This window comes from Muntiacus reevesi, chromosome 12, assembly GCF_963930625.1.
Source record: "Muntiacus reevesi chromosome 12, mMunRee1.1, whole genome shotgun sequence".
NCBI lineage: Eukaryota > Metazoa > Chordata > Mammalia > Artiodactyla > Cervidae > Muntiacus > Muntiacus reevesi.
The window spans coordinates 28,919,273-28,940,515 of record NC_089260.1 but is presented as its reverse complement, the minus strand read 5'-3'; the positions used below and the strand labels follow the sequence as shown (position 1 = coordinate 28,940,515).

Sequence of the window (21,243 nt, the reverse complement as noted above, 5' to 3'; positions counted from 1 at the left end):
ATATATGTATGTATTTATAAATACATTGTGTATGTGTCAATATTTATATTAGAAAAATATGCAGAGTTTATGATTTATAGAACTTTAGACTGTCAGTCATGACTAGTTTTCATTTTGAAATATTAACTGAATTTATAACTCTTTTAAAGATTTCTGGTAGGTGAATTAGCTTGGGAATGTATGAAATTAAGAATGCTGTATAGTTTGTTATTAATAATGATAAGGATCACTTGTATTATGGGAAAGCATAGTGATATACTAATGAGAACAAAGGTTCAAAGTACATAACCTAGAAGATAGAACATGTTAACTTTAGTGGAATTTGTGCATGAATTTTGTTGTTGTTGTTCGACTGTTTGTGACCCCATGGACTGCAGCACAACAGGCTCTTCCATCCTCCACTACTGTCCGAAGTTTGTTCAAATTCATGTTTAGTGACTCGGTATGCTATTTAATAATCTTATCCTCTGCTGCCCCCTTTTCCTTTTGCTTTCATTTTTTCCTAGCGTTGGGATCTTTTCCATTGAGTTGACTCTTCGCATCAGGTGGTCAAAGTATTGGAGCTTCAACCTCAGCATTAGTCCTTCCAATGAATGTTCAGGGTTGATTTCCTTTAGGATGGACTCGTTTGATTTCCTCACAGTCCAAGGGACTCTTAAGAGTCTTCTCCAGCACCACAACGCAAAAGCATCAATTCTTTGTTGCTTAGCCTTCTTTATGGCCCAACTCTTATATCTGTATTTAACTACTGGAAAAACCATAGCTTTGACTAGTCGGACCTTTCTCTGCAAAGTGATGTCTCTGCTTTTTATATTCTGTTTTGCAGCAGTGATTTCCACCATTCTGTCTTCCAGCTTTTCCTACTTACCAGTTACTCACCAGCTTTTCCTGCTCAGTTATTCTACTGTTGAATCCTTCTAGTATATTGTTAATCTCTCTTTGTTTGTTCTTTAGCTCTTCTCAGTTCAGTTCAGTGGCTCAGTCGTGTCTGACTCTTTGCTACCCTAGGGACTATAGCACACCAGACTTGCCTGTTCATCACCAACTTCCCAGAACTTTTTCAGACTCATATCCTTCGAGTCGGTCATGCCATCCAACCATCTAATGATGCCAGAGTCCATCATTAGTTCTTCTTGGTCTTTGCTAACCATTTCTTGCATCTTCTCCATTCTTTTCCAAAATTCTGGACCATCTTCTCTGTCATTATTCTGAATTATTTTTTCTGGAAGCTTTCCTATCTCCACTTCATTTCATTGTCTTTCTGGGAATTTATCTTGTTCCTTCATCTGGGACATAATACTATTCTTTTCATTTTAGTTAACTTTTTGTGATTGTGGTATTCATTTTGGAGGCTGCTGTCTCTGCTTCTTGATATGTTATCTTATCTAGGTTTGTCTTAGCTTGCCTTCTAGGGAGCAAGCATATGTTAATTTCATGGCTACAGTCACCATCCACAGTGATTTTGGAGTCCAAAGAAGAAAGTTCTGTCACTTCTTCCACTTTTTCCCCTTCTATTTGCCAAGAAGTGATGAGAAAGGACGCCATGATCTTAGTTTTTATAATGTTGGGTTTAAGCCAGGTTTTTCACTCTTCTCTTTCACCTTCATCAAAAGGCTTTTTAGTTCCTTCTTCCCTTTCTGCTATTAGAGTGGTATCGTTGTCACTGTCCTTTATTGTGCCCATCCTTGTATGAAATGTTCCCTTAATGCCTCCAATTTTCTATAAAAGATATCTAGCTTTCTCATCTGTTGTCCTCCTCTACTTCTTTGCATTGTTCATTTAAAAAAACTTTTTTATATCTCTTTCTATTCTCTAAATCTCTGCATTAAGTTGGATATATCTTTCCCTTTCTCTCTTGCATTCTGCTTGTGTTCTTAATTCAGCTATTTGTAAAGCCTCCTTAGACAGCCACTTTGGCTTCTTACATTTCTTTTTTTACTTTTTTCCCAGATATTTTTGGTTACTGCTTCCTGTATAATGTAACAAACCTCCATCCATAGTTCTTCGGACACTTTGTCTACCAGATCTGATCCCTTGAATCTATTCATCACTTCCACTGTATAATGCTGAGGGATTTGATTTAGGTAATAACTGAATGGTTTAGTGGGTTTTTTGTACTTCATTCAGTTTAAACCTGAATTTTGCAATAAGGAGCTCATGATCTGAGGAAGAGTCATTCTAGGTCTTGTTTCTGCTGACTCTATAAGAGTTTCTTCTTCTTAGCTACAAAGTACATAATCAATCTGATTTTAGTTTTGACCATCTGGTGACATCCATGTGTAGACTCATCTCTTGGGTTGTTGGAAATGAGTCTTTGCTATGACCAGTGTGTTCTCTCAAGAAAACTCTGTTAGCCTTTGACCTGCTCCATTTTGTACTCTAAGACCAAACTTGCCAGTTATCCTGGTATCTCTTGCCTTCCTACTTTTGCATTCCAATCAGAAATACTCTGGAAAAATCATGATCTCCCATCCTCCTTCCATTTTATGATCAAGTTTTGTTGTTGTTGACTTTCATGAGTTCTCCTTTATATTTTGGATCAGTTCAGTTCAGTCGTTCAGTTGTGTCTGACTCTTTGTGACCCCATGAGCCACAGCACACCAGGCCTCCCTGTCCATCACCAACTCCCAGAGTCCACCCAAACCCATGTCCATTGAGTCGGTGATGCCATCCAACCATTTCATCCTCTCCATCCCCTTCTCCTCCTTCCCTCAATCTTTCCTAACATCAGGGTCTTTTCCAATGAGTCAGCTCTTTACATAAGGTGGCCAAAGTATCGAAGTTTCAGCTTCAACATCAGTCCTTCCAATGAACACCCAGGACTGATCTATCTCCTTTAGGATGAACTGGTTGAATCTCCATGCACTCCAAGGAACTCTCAAGAATCTTCTCCAACACCACAGTTCAAAAGCATCAATTCTTCTGCACTCAGCTTTCTTTATGGTCCAACTCTCACATCTATACATGACCACTGGAAAAACCAGAGCTTGGGTAGATGGACCTTTGTTGGCAAAGTAATGTCTCTGATTTTTAATATTCTGTCTGGTTTGGTTATAACTGTCCTTCCAAGGAGTAAGCGTCTTTTAATTCCAAGGCTGCAGTCACCATCTGCAGTGATTTTGGAGCCCCCAAAAATAAAGTCTGACACGGTTTCCAATGTTTCCCCATCTACCTGCCAATATGTGATGGGATCAGATGTCATGATCTTAGTTTTCTGAATGTTGAGCTTTAAGCCAACCTTTTCACCCTCCTCTTTCACTTTCATCAAGAGGCGCTCTTTAGTTCTTCTTCACTTTCTGCCATAAGGGTGGTGTCATCTGCATATCTGAGGTTATTGATATTTCTCCCAGAAATATTGATTCCAGTTTGTGATTCCTCCAGCCCAGGATTTCTCTGCATATAAGTTAAATAAGTAGGGTGACAATATACAGCCTCAACATACTCCTTTTCCTATTTGGAACCAGTCTGTTGTTCCATGTCCAGTTCTAACTGTTGCTTCCTGACCTGCATAGAGATTTCTCAAGATGCAGGTCAGGTGATCTGGTATTCCCATCTCTTTCAGAATTTTCCACAGTTTATTGTGATCCACACATTCAAAGGCTTTGGCGTAGTCAATAAAGCAGAAATAGATGTTTTTCTGGAACTCTCTTGCTTTTCCAATGATCCAGCAGATGTTGGTAATGTGATCTCTGGTTCCTCTGCCTTTTCTAAATCCAGCTTGAACATCTGGAAGTTCACGGTTCACATATTGCTGAAGCCTGGCTTGGAGAATTCTAAGCATTGCTTTACTAGTGTGTGAGATGAGTGCAATTGTGCGGTAGTTTGAGCATTCTTTGGGATTGCCTTTCTTTGGAATGAAAACTGACCTTTTCCAGTCCTGTGGCCATTGCTGAGTTTTGCAAATTTGCTGGCATATTGAATGCAGCACTTTAACAGCATCATCTTTCAGGATTTGAAATAGCTCAACTGAAATTCCATCAACTCCACTAGCTTTGTTCGTAGTGATATTTCGGAGAGTAAGCCCTTATTTAATGTAGGTTTGCAAATGTCTTCTCCCATTCCATTAGGTGGCGTTTTCATATTGTTAGTCGTTTCCTTTGCTGTTCAGAGGCTTTTCAGTTTGATGTAGCCCCATTTGTTTATTTTTGCCTTAGTTTCTCTTTTCTTGGAGACATATCCAGGTAGATAGCAATTTGCTAAGATCGATAAACTATCTACTCTCCGTGCTTTTTTCTAGTCCTTTTACAGTTTTGGGTCTTATATTCGAGTCTGTAATCTACTTTGAGTTGATGATTATATATGGCATAAAATAGTGGTCTAATTTTATTATTTTGCATTTGGCTGTCCAGTTTTCACAGTGCCTTTCATTGAATGTTATCCTTTGTCAATTGTATCTTCTTTGCTCATTTGTCATAAATTAATTTTCTGTATATTTGTAGGTCTATCTGGGCTCTCAATTTTTTTTTCTGTTGAGCTCTAGTATGTTTTTCTGCCAATACTATGCTATTTTAATTGTTACAGCTTTGTAATATAATTTGAAATCAGTGTGATACCTTCAGCTTTTTCCTTTTTTTGGAATTGCTTTAGTCACTCTGTGTCTTTTATGGTTTCATATAAATTTTAGGACTTTTTATTCTGTTTCTGGAAAAATATTGGAATTTTTATAGGGATTGTGTTGAATCTGTAGATTCCCTTAGTTGGCATTTTTTTTTAAATTTTTTTTTAGCATTTTTTTTTAAACAGTGTTAATTCTCCCAAAATTCTAACAGTGTTAATCCATAATAATGGAATATCTTTCCATTTCTGTCTTCTAGGCCTTTATTACATTGAAGTACTCTCTTCTATACCTGTTTTGTAGAGAGTTTTTTGTCATAAATGTGTGTTGAATCTTGTCAAATGATTTTTCTGTGTCTGTTGAGTTGAACATATGATATTTATTTTTCATTTTTTAATGTGGTGTATATGTTTATATACACACATCTGTTTGTGTGTGTATATATATATATATATATATATATATATTTATATTTATATATACACATCTCAATATATATATCTCACATTGATTTGCAGATGTTGACCCATCCATTCATTCCAGGAATAAATCCCACTTGATCATGACTTATGATTTTTTAAATGCATTGTTGTATTAGGTTTAATATTTGTTGAGAATATTTACATATATCTTCATCAGATAGGTTGATCTGTAATTTTCTTTTGTGTGTGTGTAGTCATCTGGTTTTGGTATCAGGGTAATGTTAGTTTCATAACATTAACATAAACATTAGTTTCATAGTTTTTTCAAAGAGTTTGGCAAGAATCAGTATTCAGTATTCTTTTAACATTTGGTAGAATTCACCTGTAAAGCCATTTTGGGTCTGGAATTTTGTTTCTTTGTGAGATTTTTGATTACTGTTTTAATTACCTTACCAGTTTTCAATTTATTCAGAAGTTTTATTTCTTTATGATTTACTCTTGGGATATTGTATGATTCTAAGAATATATCCATTTCTTCTTGGTTGTGCAGTTTGTTGGTGTATAGCTGTTCATAGTATTCTTTTATAATCCTTTGTGTTTTTGTGATTCTGTGATATCTTTTGTTATTTCTTCCCTTTCAGTTTGGATTTTGTTTATTTGGGCCTTCTTTCTTTCTTTTTTTCCTTTATGATTCTAGCTAAAGCTTTATCTTTTCAAATTTAGCTCTTAATTTCATTGATCATTTCTACTATGTTTTTAAATTTCATTTCATTTATTTCTGCTCAAATCTATATTATTTTCCTCCTTCTAGGACTTTGTTCTTTTTTCCTAGTTCTTTTAGGTGAAAAGTTAGATTGTATATTTGAAATTTTTTCTTATTTCTTGAGATAGATCTGTTTGACTATAAGCTTTCCTCTTAGTACAATATTTGATGCATCTGATAGATTTTGTTATATTTTATTTTCTTTTCTGTTGTCTCCAGGCATTTAAAAAGTAATTTTAATATAATTGTTTTATATATGTTGGTACTCCTGTACTAGGGGCTTGCATATTAATAATTATTGTGTCTTCTTGATGAATTGTACCTTTTGTCATTACACTGTGTCCATCTCTATCTCTTGTTATCATTTTTGGTCTGAATTCTCTTTTGTATCATGTGAGTATGGTTGGCTGCCATTGCTTAGAGTGTTGTCTTCCATCCCTTCCCTTTATGTCTATGTTCATCTTCAGAGGTGAGTTGAGTTTCCTGGAGAGCATATATTTGGGTGTTGTTTTGTATTCTGTGTACTCTGTGTTATGATTGGTGAATTCAGCCCATTAACGTTTAGGGTCATTATTGACAAATAAGGGCTTAGTATTTCCATATTTTTTTTTTTTTCTGGTTACTCTTTTATTTTTTTTTTCCTATTATTTTTGTCTGTCATTTTATTTTGGTGATTTTCTATATTTTTCGCAGTTTCCTTTTCCTTTCTTTTCTGCATCTCTGCTCTAGAGTTATTTTTATGGTTACCCTGAAGTTTATGTAAAACATCTAGTAAATACAATATTCTTTTTTATTGAAATATAATAAATTTGCAGTTTTTCATGTATAAAGCAAAGTAATTCAGTTATATCTATCTATTCTTTTTCACTATAGGTTATTGTATGATGGTGAATATAGTTTCCTGTGCTATATAGTAGGTCTTTGATTATCTGTTTTATAAGTGATGTATGTCTGTTAATCACTATTTCCCAATTTATTCTTCCTACCTTCCCCTTTAATAATGACAAATTTGTTTTCTGTGTCTGTGAGTCTGGTTCTGTTTTGTAAATAAGTTCCTTTACATTATTTTTTTAAAAATTCCACATATAAGTGATATATATTGGTCTTTCTCAGTCTGACTTACTTCATTTAATATAATAATCTCTAGGCCCTTTGATGTTCTACAAATGACGTTACTTCATTCTTTTCAATGGCTAACATTCCATTATATATGTAATACAACATTTTATGTGTATGTACATGAATATATGTGAGTTTATATGTATGTATGCTGTATGCAGTGTCTGCTTTGTGCATTCACTTCTTGATGGACACTAGGATTGGCTCCGTTTCTCGGCACTGGTAAATAGAGCTGCTGTGAACTCTGGGGTACGTGTATCTTTTTTAATTAGAGTTTTAATCTTTTCTGGATATATGCCTAAGAGTGGGGTTATTGGATTATATGGCAGCTCTATTTTTAGTATTTTATGGAACCTCCATACTGTTCTTCACAGTGGCTGCACCAATTTACATTCCCGTTTACCTTGTGTGAGGGATCCCTTTTCTCACATCTTCTCCAGAATTTACTAATTTTGGACTTTTTGATGATGGCCATTCCAACAGGTGTGAGAAATTTAGTTTTCATGTGCCTTTTCATGTGCCTATTGGCCATCTGTATGTCTTCTTTGGAGAAATCTCTATTTAGGTTTTCTGTGCATTGTTTTTTTTTTTTTTTAATGTTGTGTTCTATAAGCTGTTGGTATATTTTAGAAATTAACCCCTTGTTGGTTGCATTGTTTGCAAGTATGCTCTCCCAGTTTGTAAGATGTCTTTTCATTTTGCTTATAGTTTCCCTTGCTGTATAAATGCTTTTAAGTATAATTAATAATATTTCTGATTTATTTTTGCTTTTGTTTTCTTTACCCTATGAAACAGATGCAAAAAAACAAATGTTGCTGTGCTTTGTATCAAAGATTGTTTTGTCTATGTTTTTGAAAGAATTTTTATAGTATCCAGTCTTACATTTAGATCTTTAATACATTTTAAGTTTACTTTTATATACAGTGCTATGTTCTAATCTCATTCATTTATGCATAACTGTTCAGTTTTTGTATAACTGCCTATTGAAGAAACTGTCTTTTCTCTGTCATATAGTCTTGCCTCCTTTGTCATAGGTTAATTGACTATAATTGTGGGCATGTTTCTGGTCCCTTTTCCATTCATCTGTGTGTCAGGTTTTGTGCAAGTGCTATACTGTTTTGATGACTGCAGCTTTGTAATATAGCCTAATGTCAGGGAGCATGATTCTATTTTTTTTTTTTTTTCTTAGAGAGCATGATTCTGACAGTTCTGTTCTTTCTTGAGATCATTTTGGCTATTGAGGGTCTTTTAGGTTTCCATACAGATTAAACAATTTTTGTTCCAGTTCTGTGAAACACACCATTTATAATTTGATAGATACTGCATTTAATTTGTAGGTGGCCTTGGGTAATGTGATCATTTTAATAATACTGATTCTTCCAGTCTGAGAACATGGTATATCTTTTCATTTGTTTATGTGACCTTCAATTTCTTTCATCAACATCTTATAGTTTTTGCAGTACAGTTCTTTTGTGCCCTTAGGTAGGTTTATTTGTAGGATTTTCTTCTTCTTCTTTTTTTTTTAAGTGGAGTGTAATTGCACTCATCTCATGTACTAGTAAAGTAATGCTCAAAATTCTCCAAGTCAGGATTCAACAATGCGTGAATCGTGAACTTCCAGATGTTCAAGGTGGATTTAGAAAAGGCAGAGGAACCAGAGATCAAACTGCCAACACCCACTGGATCATCGAAAAAGCAAGAGAGTTCCAGAAAAACATCTATTTCTGCTTTATTGACTACGCCAAAGCCTTTGACTGTGTGGATCACAATAAACTGTGGAAAATTCTGAAAGAGATGGGAATACCAGATCACCTGACCTGCATCTTGAGAAATCTCTATGCAGGTCAGGAAGCAACAGTTAGAACTGGACATGGAACAACAGACTGGTTCCAAATAGGAAAAGGAGTATGTTGAGGCTGTAAATTGTCACCCTACTTATTTAACTTATATTCAGAGTACATCATGAGAAATGCTGGGCTGGAGGAATCACAAGCTGGAATCAATATTTCCGGGAGAAATATCAATAACCTCAGATATGCAGATGACATCACCCTTATGGCAGAAACTGAAGATGATCTAAAAAGCCTCTTGATGAAAGTAAAAGAGAGTGAAAAAACTGGCTTAAAGCTCAACATTCAGAAAACTAAGATCATGGCATCTGGTCCCATTACTTCATAGGAAATAGATGGGGAAACAGTGTCAGACTTTATTTTTGGGGGCTCCAAAATCACTGCAGATGGTGACTGCAGCCATGAAATTAAAAGACGCTTACTCCTTGGAAGGAAAGTTATGACCAACCTAGATAACATATCAAAAATCAGAGACATTACTTTGCCAACAAAGGGCCGTCTAGTCAAGGCTCTGGTTTTTCCAGTGGTCATGTATGGATGTGAGAGTTGGACTGTGAAGAAAGTTGAGTGCCGAAGAACTGATGCTTTTGAACTGTGGTGTTGGAGAAGACTCTTGAGAGTCCCTTGGAGTGCAAGGAGATCCAATCAGTCCATCCTAAAGGAGATCAGTCCTGGGTGTTCATTGGAAGGACTGATGTTGAAGCTGAAACTCCAGTACTTTGGCCACTTCATGCAAAGAGTTGACTCATTGGTAAAGACCCTGATGCTGCGAGGGATTGGGGGCAGGAGGAGAAGGGGAAGACAGAGGATCAGATGGCTGGATGGCATCACCGACTCGATGGACATGGGTTTGTGTAAACTTCGGGAGTTGGTGATGGACAGGGAGGCCTGGCATGCTGCAATTCATGGTGTCACAAAGAGCGGACATGACTAAGCGGCTGAACTGAACTGAACTGAACTGAAATGCTTTCTACTGGTGTGATATCTCCTGCTGTACAATAAAGTGAGTCAGCTGTATATATACATGTATCCCATCCTCTTGATATCCCCTCCCATCCCCCAGCATAACACTCCTCTAGGTCATCACAGAGCACTGAGCTGAGTTCCCTGTACTACACAGCAGCTTCCCACTAACTGTTTCTTCTACAGATGGTAGTGAATATATGTCAATCCTAGTCTCTCAATTCTTCTCACCCTTTCCTTCCCCCTGGGGCCATAAGTCTTCTCTATGTCTGCATCACTATTCCTGCCCTGAAAATATATTCACCAGGACCATTTTTCTAGATTCCGTATCTATATATGTTAATATATGATGTTTGTTTTTCTCTTTCTTACTTATTTCACTTTGAGGAACAGACTCTAGGTTTATTTACCTCACTACAAAGGACCCAACTTCATTCCTTTTTATGATTGAGTAATATTCCTTTGTATATATGTACCACTTCTTCTTTATCCATTCATCTGTTGATAGACATTAGGTTGATTGCATGTTCAGGTTATTGTGAATAGGGCTGCAGTAAACATTATGGTCCATGTGCCTTTTTGAATAATGGTTTTCTCAGGTTTTATGCCCAGTAGTGGATTGCTGGGTCATATAGTAGTTCTATTTTTAGTTTTTTAAGGAAACTCTATACTGTCCTGCATGTTGGTTTTATCAATTTACATTCCCACCAACAGTGCCATAGTGTTCACTTTTCTCCACACCCTCTCTAGCACTTAGTGTTTATAGGTTTTTTTTGATGCTCTCCATTCTGATCAGTGTGAGGTGATGCCTCATTGTGATTTTGGTTTGTATTCCTCTGATGGTTAATGATGTTGAGCATCTTTTCATTTGCCTGTTGGCCACCTATATTATCATCTTTGAAGAAATGTCTATTTAGGTTCTCCACCCATTTTTTTATTACGTTTTTTTTTCCTTTTTGAATATTGAGCTGCGTGAGCTGTTTGTGTATTTTGAAGATTAATCCTTTATCAGTTGCATTGTCTGCAAATATTTTCTCCCATTCTGAGGGTTTTTGTTTCATCTTGTCTATGGTTTCCTTTGCTTTGCTATAGCTTTTGAGTTTAATTAAGTCCCACTGATTTATTTTTGTGTGTATTTTCATTACTCTAGGAGGTGGATCAAAAAGGATCTGCGATTTAGGACACAGAGTGTTCTGACTTTATTTTCCCTAAGAGTTTTACAGTGTCTGGCCTTATTTTTAGGTCTTTAAATCATTTTGAGCTTGTTTTTGTGTATGGTGTTAGAAAGTATTCTGATTTCATTCTTTTACACATAGCTGTCCAGTTTTCACAGTACCACTTATTGAACAAGCCGTCTTTTCTCCATTTTATATTCTTTCCCCCTTTGTTAAAGATTAGTTGATCACAGGTGCATGGGTTTATCTCTGGACCTCCTATCCTATTCCATAGATCTGTATTTCTGCCAGTACTATGCTATCTTGATTACTGTATTCTGAATCAGGAAGCCTTGATGCAGTGGTAAATGGCATTATTTTCTTAAGTTCTCTTTCTGCCATTTTGTTGTTAGTGTGTAGAAATACAACAGACTTCTTTATATTAATTTTGTGGCCTGCAATTTTACCTGATTCATTGATGAGTTTTAGTAATTTTCTGGTTGTATCTTTAGGATTTTCTGTGTATAATTTAACTTGCAAACAGTGAGAATTTTACTTCTTCCTTTCCAATTTGGTGTCCCTTTTATTTCTTTTTAATTAATTGCTGTCACTAGAGCATCCAAAACCATGTGGAATAAAGTTGGTGTAAGTGATAATTCTTGTTTTGTTCCTGAAGAGGCAATGTGTTCAACTTTTCAACAATACATATGATGTTAGCTGTGGGTTTGTTGTATATGGCTTTTATTATGTTGAGGTTTGTTCCCTCTATGCTTACTTTTTGGATAGTTCTTGTCATAAATAGATGTTGAATTTTACAGAAGCTTTTTCTACATCTATTGAGGTGATCATATGACTTATTCTTCTATTGTTTAATGTGATATGTCAACTGATTAATTTATAGATATTGAAAAATCTTTGCAACCCTGGGATAAATCTCACTTGGTCATGGAATATGATCCTTTTGATGTATTGTTAGAATTGGTTAGCTAGTATTTTGTTGAGGATTCTTGCACCCATGTTCATCAGTTATATTGGCTTATAATTGTAATATTCTCTGGAGAGATTACATGCTGGTGCATAAGCAAGCCTTGATAATTTTTAGAAAACAGAAATTGTATTAAGCATCTTTTGTAACACTATGAGATTAGAAATGAACTGCAAGGAAAAAGTTTTAAGAAAGCTACAAAAACATGGAGGCTAGAAACTATGCTACTAAACAGCCATTAGATCACTGAAGAAATGACAAGGAAATGAAAAATACTTAAGAGACAAATGAAAATGAAAACCTGATGATCTAAAACCTATGGATACAACAAAAGTGGTTCTTGCTTACCTCAGGAAACCAGAAAAACTTCAAATAAACTGCCTAATGTTACACCCAAAGCAACAAGAGAAAGAAAAACAAAACTCAAGGTTTGTAGAAGGAAATAAATCATAAAGATTAGAGCAGAAATAAATGAAATAGAGACTAAAAAAGAAATAAAGAAGTAGTAGAAAAGAACAACACAACTAAAAGCTGGTTCTTTGAAAAGAGCACAAAATTGAGAATCCTATAGCCAGACTCATCAAGAAAAAAAGGGAGAGGACCCACATCAACAAAATTGGAAATGAAAAAGGAGAGGTAAAAACTGACATAACAGAAGTTGCATGAGACTATTATAAGCAACTTTATGCCAGTAATGTGCCTATATGCAAAATGCTGGGCTATGTGAATCACAGGTCGGAATCAAGATTTCCAGGAGAAATAACTACAATCTCAGATATGCAGATGATACTACTCTAATGGCAGAGAGCAAAGAGACTAAGGAATCTCTTGATGAGAGTGAAAGAGGAAAGTGAAAAAGCTGGCTTAAAACTCAACATTCAGAATATGAAGACCATGGCATCTGGTCTCATCTCTTCATGGCAAATGATGAGGAAAAATTGGAAACAATGGCAGATTTTATTTTCCTGGACTTCAAAATCACTGAGGATGGTGACTGCAGCCATGAAATTAAAAGACATTTGCTCCTTGGAAGAAAGACTGTGACAAGCATAGACAGTATATGAAAAAGCAGAAACGTTACTTTGCTAACAAAGATCCATCTAGTCAAAGGTATGGTTTTTCCAGTACTCATGTACGGATGTGAAATTTGGACCATAAAGAAGGCTGAGCAACATAGAATTGATGCTTTTGAATTGTGGTGCAAGAGAAGACTCTTGAGGGTTGCTTGGACAGCATTGAAATCAGTCAGTCAGTCCTAAAGGAAATCAGTCCTGAATATACAGCTTCAACTTCAGCTTTGGCAGCCTGATGTAAAGAACCGACTCATTGGAAAAGATCTTGATGCTGTGAAAGACTGAGGGCAAGAGGAAAAGGAGACAACAGAGGATGAGATGGTTGGTTAAAATCACTGGTTAGATGGATATGAGTTTGAGTAAACTCTGGGAGATAGTGAAGAACAGAAAGCCTGGTGTGCTGCAGTCCATGGGGTCACAAAGAGCTGGACATGACTTAGCAACTGAACAACAACAATAAAATAACAGAAGTCCAGGACCAGATTTCTTCAAAGGCGAATCCTATGAATTCTGCTGTTATTTCTTTAGGTAAACACTCTGCTCCTTTTCCCACCCCCACTTTTCTCCGTTCTCCTATTATCCTAGATTTTCTTCATAATAGAGTTGGATACTTCCCAAAACATTTCCCCTCCTTCCCCCACCCACTTTCTTCTCCTCATTCTTCTTCTTCTAGATTCTAATTCTCTCTCTTCTTCTGTCTTTATTATTTCTTTTATTTTCAAGTTCACTAATTCTCTCTTCCATATGATGTGGTCTGTTTCTAATGTTTTAACATTATATCTTTCATCTCATTTATTGTATTCTTCAGCTCCATAAATTCTGTTTGGTTCCTATTAGAGTTCAATCTCTTTGGTAAAGTGTTCCCTCTGTTCAGTAATTTTATTCCTTATCTTGTTGAACTGCCTTTCTGAGTCTTCTTGTAGTTCATTGAGTTTCTTCATGGCAGTTATTTTGTATTATTCATCAGTTAGAATTTAAATTTGGTTCCTAGAGAATTATCTTTTTGTGATACTATGTTACCATGATTTTTCATGGGGCTTTATGAGCTGATCTTATGCCGGACACCTTTCTCCTTCAGGTAAATATTTTATTTTACCTTGATTTTAATGATTTTACACATTAATAATTAGAGGCCTTTCTTCTGTTTTTCAATAGGTTGTGCTATAGCAATGTTTTGGGAGCTTCCTGTAGTTATCCTTGAGAATCAGTATTTTCTACTCTCTCCCACCTTTGCTGGATGTGTTACCTGGAACCTTCATTGTAGCTGCTTGTGCCTCTGTGGGCACTGGGGTCTTGCTGCTACTAGTGTTGCTATTGTAGCTGGCATCACCACTGAGATGGCAAGAACCTAAACTGTGTCCGGGATCTCCTGAGTCTTAGTTTCTGCTATGGTGGAGAGAAGAGGGAGAGTAGGGAGCTAGCTTTAGTTTTGTTTGTCTCTACTGTATCTGGTGTTATTAGATTCATAGGTGCTGCTGCTGTGGATTGGCAGGACTGCAGTGGTAGGTATCTTCATAGCTGGAGAGACCAGTTGCAGGCTCAGCTGTCACTGCTGCCAGGTCCTGTGGCCATGGGTCCCATGGTGGCTGGGTGTGCTGGAGTCACGTATGTCGCCTTCCTTGCTACCAAGTTCTCCAGGGTTGTGGGATCAGTTACTATGGTCACGGGTTCAGGATCTCAGTCACTGTCTCAGCTGTTCCTCTGATTCTGCCTTCTGTGTGTGTTCTAGTCCACCCACATTTACATGTACAGATGCGTGGAACTCGCCAGCATCCTGGTGTGTTGGGTCAAGTCATCCTTGTTAAGTTATGGATGTTTTACTGGTTGTTGTTTGAATGGAAAAGGCAAAGAGAGCATCCTGTGCTACTCTGATGCTGATGGCACCCACTTGCTTCTCTTTCTATAACTGCTAATTAACTACTACTTGCTTAAGTATTTACAGTGTATTAGGAAACTTAGAAGCATACTCACTTTTAAATTTCACAGTAAGAAACGAAGCTCTAAAATAAAAAAAATATACAAGGATACTTATTAAAAGTCAAGTACCTTGAAGAGTTTGAGATTTTACTTGAGTTAGAATTAACAGTTTCTCAGATGGTGATAGAAGACTCAATACTCTTGGGTAAGAAACAGATCAGTGTTTTTTATTCACAGAAGTGTCAGACAGAGCTTTAGAGTTTGTACCAGTTCTGCAAGCCCAAGTTCCCATAGAAGAGTCTAAGGCATCTGCATATTTTTTGGTAGTATATTTTCTTGTAGAAAAGGAATCATGTGATTAGGAACATTAAATCCTTTATAATGGACAACCTGCCCGTGCTCTTCAGAGAGATCCTATCTCTTTCTCCCACGATTTTAAACAAACTTACATTTCATCTGATAAAAAATGCTTTTTCTGTCCTCTGAGGCTACTTGCTATACAGATATCTTTGAAAAGATAGTTTGGTACAAAGAGAAAAAGCACAGTTGGTATCTCTGCTCACAAGATGTATAGAAACATTAGAGTCTGATGAAGAAATTTTTCCTGATTTGGTGTGTGGTGTATGTGCCAGATTTGAACCCATTCTGTCAGGTTCCACAGCTTTAGCTTGCTACCCCTTTAATAGATACTTCACTAAAGTTATTTGCATCACTTTTCAAGAATGTTTAATTATATGAGAGTAAATGGAGTTTTATAATGAATCAGTCAAAAAAATGTTTAGTCACTTTTTTAATGCATACTGTGAAGTCACTTCAGTCGTGTCCAACTCTGTGCCACCCCATCCCTGGGATTCTCCATGCAAGAACACTGGAGTGGGTTGCCATTTCCTTCTCCAATGCATAAAAGTGAAAAGTGAAAGTGAAGTCGCTCAGTCATATCTGACTCTTCACGACCCCATGGACTGCAGCCTACCAGGCTCCTCCGTCCATGGGATTTTCCAGGCAAGAGTACTGGAGTGGGGTGCCATTGCCTTCTCTGTTTTTAATGCATAGAACTCCCTAAATAAAAAGAACTTATTAAGGTATTTAAAACCAAGAAGCATTTTAAGAGGTTTCAATGGAGTTTTCCCAAGACTATCTTGGAATTAATTTCTGTTGTGGGGCTCTTTCTTTTTCTTCTTCATTTAGCTAAAAACCTATGGGGGCAGGAAGATCTGAATCTAAATACTGATTCTGCCACTTACTCACTAGGGTCTATGAGCAAATATTACATTATTTTGGAAACTCTTTCTTTAGCTAAAATAAAATAAATGGATAGACATGCTCAGTCATTCAATTGTGCCTGACTCTGCAGCCCCATGGACTGCCGCCCACCAGGCTCCTCTGTCTATGGGATTTCCAAGGCAAGAATACTAGAGTGGGTTGCCATTTCCTTCTCCAGGGGATCTACCTGACCCAGGAATTGAATCGTGTCTCCTGCTCTGGCAGGCAGATTCTTTACCACTGAGTCACTTGGAAGCCTCACTTGATAGCATCCTGATTCTTTATAACTTGGCATGGAGCTGATAACATTGTGATGATCTGTTTATTGCTTTCCCTGGAGTTTATTTATTCCCTTTGATGAAACCCTTACCTTTAGAGAGTTATTTTGGTGATCCCTAACCATAATAGTTTAATTAAGGAAAATGAATGCCACATCAGCCTAGAGGGTATGTTGCAGGGTTTTCATGTTTGTTTACAAGTACGATGAATTTTTTCAACACCCATCTGCTAGTATTTGTAAAGGCAATTAACTACTTTATGCTGTGTTAAATAATATTCTATAAAAAGAGAAATAAAGTTCCTGTACTCTAAGTCTGGAATGAAAATACCTGGCATACATACCTGTTCTGTACTCCTTCCTTTTGACAGACATCCCATGCCATTTATTCTCACTGAGTTTTAATGTGACCTCAAAGCCCTTCTCAATTCAGTGCTCCCCACGCTTCCTGCAAATTAAGAGTACTCGGAAGACAAGGTGAAATGGTCTTGCTAGTCCTAGATTACCATTCTAAAATTCACAATGAGATTCTATATTCAGAGTGGCATTTTGGTATACACAATTTGGGTCAAACTAATAAAAGTGCATGCGAATGTGACACGTAAATTAAGTGTAACTTTGTGTTTTCCTTCCACATTTGCCATTACTATCTTGACAACATTATCTGGATACAAAATCTTTCACTAGCCCTATCATTTTACATAAAAGGATCTGGTCTCTTCATGTGAACCGCTATATTTTATAGTAATGAGGAAAATATTTTCTCCATGCCTTTTAATAAACAAGCAAGAGAACCATAAGTCATTTGGTAATGGGGTTTATTTTATCACCTCAAAGAATGCCAAAATCCTAGTGATGTCAGGCTACAGGGAAAAAAATTACAAGTCACTTGCTGTTTCTTCATCTCTCCCAGAAAAATGTAGGCTGTTCATTCAACAATCAGGCCAACACTTAAGCACGTTCTCGTGTACTGTAACCTTGTTCTAAAAGCTTTGTTTGTGTGGTTAAAATTATGAAAATGCCCTGATAAAATTATGTCTAGCATTATGGAGCAAAGGATATGAGACTTGAATTTAAGGGTATAAGATCTGTGAGCTGATTTGCCTTCTTGCCCCATGTTACTGGAGTATTATTTCTTCGTCAAAAATTGAATATGTCAGTTTATCTCAGGAGATTGTAAATGTTAGATAGATTGGATTGAGATAATATTTTAAAAATATGTATATAATTGCTAGCATATAGAAGGTACTCAAAAGTTACAAATTGTTTCAAGTACATAAAAAAGTAATTTAAAAATAATATAGAACTTATGGCTATCATTTGTGTTATATATGTATTTAGAATATTTAAAAATATCTATCATCAATTAAGCATATGCCTGTAGCTCAAATAGTTTTTTTCTTTTTTTAAACAAGAAAGTATGAAACTCTGCAAAGAGTGGACTCTGGAGCAATAAAAGCTTTAGTTTGCTTTATTTATTTTAAATTTTAATTAATTAATGTTTGGCTGCACTTTGTCTTCATTGCAGTGCACAGGCTTTCTCTAGTTGTGGCAAGTAGGGGCTACTCTCTTCATTGCAGTGAGCAGGCTTCTCCTTGCAGTGGCTTGTCTTGTTGCAGAGTGTGGCCTCTAGAACGTGTGGGTTCATAGTTGTGGCACGTGGTCTTAGTTGACTTTTGCCATATAGAATCTTTCTGGACCAGGGATCAAACTTGTGTCCCCTGCATTGGCAGGAAGATTGTTAACCACTGGACCACTAGGAAAGACTTAGTTTGCTCTACATCTCTGACACTGAGAAGATGTAGAATTTTTATGTGGATATTTAGTGTTTCAGATCTGTTTTATCACCTGTGTAATAGAGGAATCCTTACTATTTGATAGTAACCATTTTATATTATATGCAAAATACCAGATCTATAATATTCAAAAAGTAGTGATTACTACCTTACTTCTATTGTCATCATCAAAATGTGTATGGACACTTATAGGGAATGAATGTATCTCAGTTCTAGGACCATTCAAGCAGAGTATTTAATTTTTCTCAGAGTTGTAGTAGTTAAGGGGAACTTTAAACCCCACATTAGCCTAACACATTAGGTTGGGATCATCAAATAATAAACATCAGTGGTGAAATATGTTTCCCATGGATAGCAACATTTCTGAGTCATTCATTTCTGGAAGTTTTCACATTTGAAATATATTCAGTAATTAAACTGATATTTATTAAGCAGTCATTGTGCATATGCCATGTAGCTAAGTGCTAAGATAATTGAAACAACCCCAGGTCATTAAACTCATAGTTTATTGAATATAAGACCTTTTATTTGGAAGATGATCTATTAGGTGACCTGGGTTATTGCCCAGATATATGTACTTTAATCCCATTCAAAAACTAAAGTGGCAGTCTTGTGTAAGAAATAGGTGCTGGCCTTCTGTATATTTCTGATATTTAGAGAATAAAATCAGGAATTTCTACTCTTACTGTATAACTGTCTGCTGCTGCAGCTAGCAGCCCATATATTCTTTAACATTCAACTCATACATTATTTTCCCCACTTGGTATGAGTTATATCTTCCTCCATTCAGGAAGCTATTTACTTTTTTTCCCCCTTTTCCATCTTTTCTATAAAGCACAAATATTTTTGTTGCCTTGCTCTATTGTCCAAATTTTTTGTTCCTATATGTCATTCTTCAGAGAAGGCAATGGCACCCCATTCCAGTACTCTTGCCTAGAAAATCCTATGGACAGAGGAGCCTGGTAGGCTGAGATTGCTAAGAGTCGGACACGACTGAACGGCTTCAGTTTCACGCGCTGGAGAAGGAAATGGCAACCCACTCCAGTGTTCTTGCATGGAGAATCCCAGGGACGGGGGAGCCTGGTGGGCTGCCATCTATGGGGTTGCACAGAGTTGGACACGACTGAAGTGACTTAGCAGCAGCAGCGTATGTCATTCTTGTTTTAAATTAATCCATTTCATTTCACAATAAGAGATGGTCAGTGCCTTTATTTTTTCATATTATATGTTATGATTATTATTGTTGTTCACTCAGTCATGTCTGACTCTTTGTGACCCCATGGACTGCAACACACCAGGCTTCCCTGTCCTTCACTATTTCCTGGAGCTTGCTCAGATTCATGTCCATGAGTCCATGATGTCATCCAGTCAGCTTGTCTTCAGTCATTTCCTTCTCCTCCTGCCTTCAGTCTTTCCCAGCATCAGGATCTTTTCCAGTAAGTCAGCTCTTTCGCATTAAGTGGCCAAAGTATTGGAGCTTCAGCCTCAGCATCAGACCCTCTAGTGAATATTCAGGATTGATTTTCTTTAGGATTGATTGGTTTGATCTCCTTGCAGTCCAGGGACTCTCAAGTGTCTTCTCCAACACCACAGTTCAAAAGCATAAATTCTTTGGTGCTTAGCCTTCTTTATGGTCCAGATCTCATATCCATACATGCCTACTGGGGAAAAAAAACAAAAACATAACTTTGACCATATAGATCTTTATCAGGAAAGTAATGTCTCTTTTTAAATATTCTGTCTAGGTTGGTCATAGATTTTCTTCCAAGGAGCAGGTGTCTTTTAAGTTCATGGCTGCAGTCACAATCTGCAGTGATTTTGGAGTCCAAGAAAATAGTCTCTCACTATTTCCATTGTTTCTCCATCTATTTGCCATGAAGTGATGGCATCAGGTACCTTGATCTTTGTTTTTTGAATGTTAAGTTTTAAGACAGCTTTTTCACTCTCCTCTTTCACCTTCATCAAGAGATTCTTTAGTTCCTGTTTGCTTTCCGCCATAAGGGTGATATCATCTGAATATCTAAGTTTATTGATATTTCTCCTGGAAATATTGATTCCAGCTCGTGCTTCATCCAGTCCAGCATTTTGCATGATATACTCTGCATATAAGTTAAATAAGCAGGGTGACAATATCCAGCCTTGAAATACTCCTTTTCCAATTAGGAAGTAGTCTGTTGTTCCATGTCCGGTTCTAACTGTTGCTTCTTGACCTGCATACAGATTACTTAGGAGGAAGGTAAAATGACCTGGTATTCCCTTCTGTTTAAGAATTTTCCACAGATTGTGTTGGTTCACAGAGTCAATGGCTTTACCATAGTCAGTGAAGCAGAACTAGATGTTTTTCTGGAATTCTCTTGCTTTTTCTATGATCTGGTGGATGTTGACAATTTGATCTTTGGTTCCTCTGCCTTTTCTAAATGCAGCTTGGACATCTGAAAGTTCTCAGTTCATGTACTGTTTAAGCCTAGCATGGAGAATTTTGAGTATTACTTTGCTAGTGTGTGAGATGAGTGCAATTGTGTGGTAGTTTGAACATTCATTGGCATTACCTTTCTTTGGGATTGGAATGAAGACTGACCTTTTCCAGTCCTGAGGCCACTGCTGAGTTTTCCAAATTTGCTGGCATATTGAGTGCAGCAGTTTAACAACATCATCTTTTAAGATTTGTAATAGCTCAACTGGAATTCCATCACCTTCACTAGCTTTTTTCATAGTGATGCTTTCTAAGGCCCACTTGACTTCATACTCCAGGATGTCTGACTTTAGGTTGGTGATCACACCATCATCATTATCTGATCATGAAGATCTTTTTTGTGTAGTTCTGTGTATTCTTGTCACCTCCTCTTGTATGTATTGAGGCTGAATTTCCAATGCATATATTATGATAATGTATTCTTAATTTCTAAATATGTGTGTGTGTGTGTGTTTTGTTTAGCTGTATTTGCTTATTTTGTCCGTGCTGTGTCTTGTTGCTACATGGGCTTTTCTCTAGTTGTCAGGAGTGGGGGCTACTCTCTAGTTGCAGTGTATCGGCATCTCTGGCGTCTTCTCTTGTTGCCCAGCACAGGCTCTAGGGTGTGTGAGATTCAGTAGTTGTGGCTCTAGG

General features: G+C 36.7%; 1 protein-coding gene across 3 annotated transcripts in view; it reads left to right on the top strand.

The window, feature by feature from the left end:
• Positions 1-21,243, top strand: part of CSMD3 (CUB and Sushi multiple domains 3) — a 1,308,014-nt gene that overhangs the window by 303,341 nt on the left and 983,430 nt on the right. The gene's annotated exons all lie outside the window — the stretch shown is intronic.